Source organism: Monopterus albus, unplaced genomic scaffold, assembly GCF_001952655.1.
Source record: "Monopterus albus unplaced genomic scaffold, M_albus_1.0 scaffold46.1, whole genome shotgun sequence".
Taxonomy (NCBI): domain Eukaryota; kingdom Metazoa; phylum Chordata; class Actinopteri; order Synbranchiformes; family Synbranchidae; genus Monopterus; species Monopterus albus.
The window spans coordinates 399,671-400,437 of record NW_018127926.1 but is presented as its reverse complement, the minus strand read 5'-3'; positions in this window follow the sequence as shown (position 1 = coordinate 400,437).

The following is a 767-nucleotide window of genomic DNA, read 5'->3' as shown; positions in this document are numbered from 1 at the left end:
GCTCCCTCGTGGCTCTGCATAAGGACTCCTCCCAGTCCATAGCTGCTAGCGTCTGCACTGACGACAGTTGGCTTTGCAGGATCGAAAAACTGTAAAACAGGCGCTGATGAAATAAGCTGTTTCATTTCGGTGAATGCTCGGCTTTGCTGCGGTCCCCAACACCATTCACGATCTAATTTGAGCAACTCGTTGAGCGGTTGCAGCACGGTGGAGAGGTTGGGTAGGTATCGTCCAAGGTAGTTTACCATTCCAAGCAGCCTTCTCAACTCACTTACATTTTGGGGTGGTTCCATGGTTGTAATGGCTTTAACCCGCTCTGGGTTTGGGGCTATGCCATCCTTGGTTACTACCTGTCCCAGGGAGTTCAGTTCTGGCTGGCTCAGTCGACATTTGTCCTTGTTGAGTTTTAAGCCTGCGACTTTTATGGTCTCTATGACCCATTTGAGTCTCTGATCATGAATCTCCTGTGTTTCTCCAAATATTAATATGTCATCCATGTACACGACTGTTCCCTCGTGCCCATGAAGCAGCTCTGACATTTTCCGTTGAAAGATTTCTGGCGCTGATGTAATGCCGAAGGGTAGCCTTTTGAAACAGTATCTACCCAGTGGTGTGATGAAGGTAGTCAGACGTGCACTATTTTCCTCCAGAGGAATTTGCCAGAACCCACTCTCTGCATCCAGGCTGGAGAACACTGTGCTCTTAGCTAATTTGGGCAGTATATCCTCCAGGGTAGGCAAGATGAACTTCTCTCGTTTTACATTCTC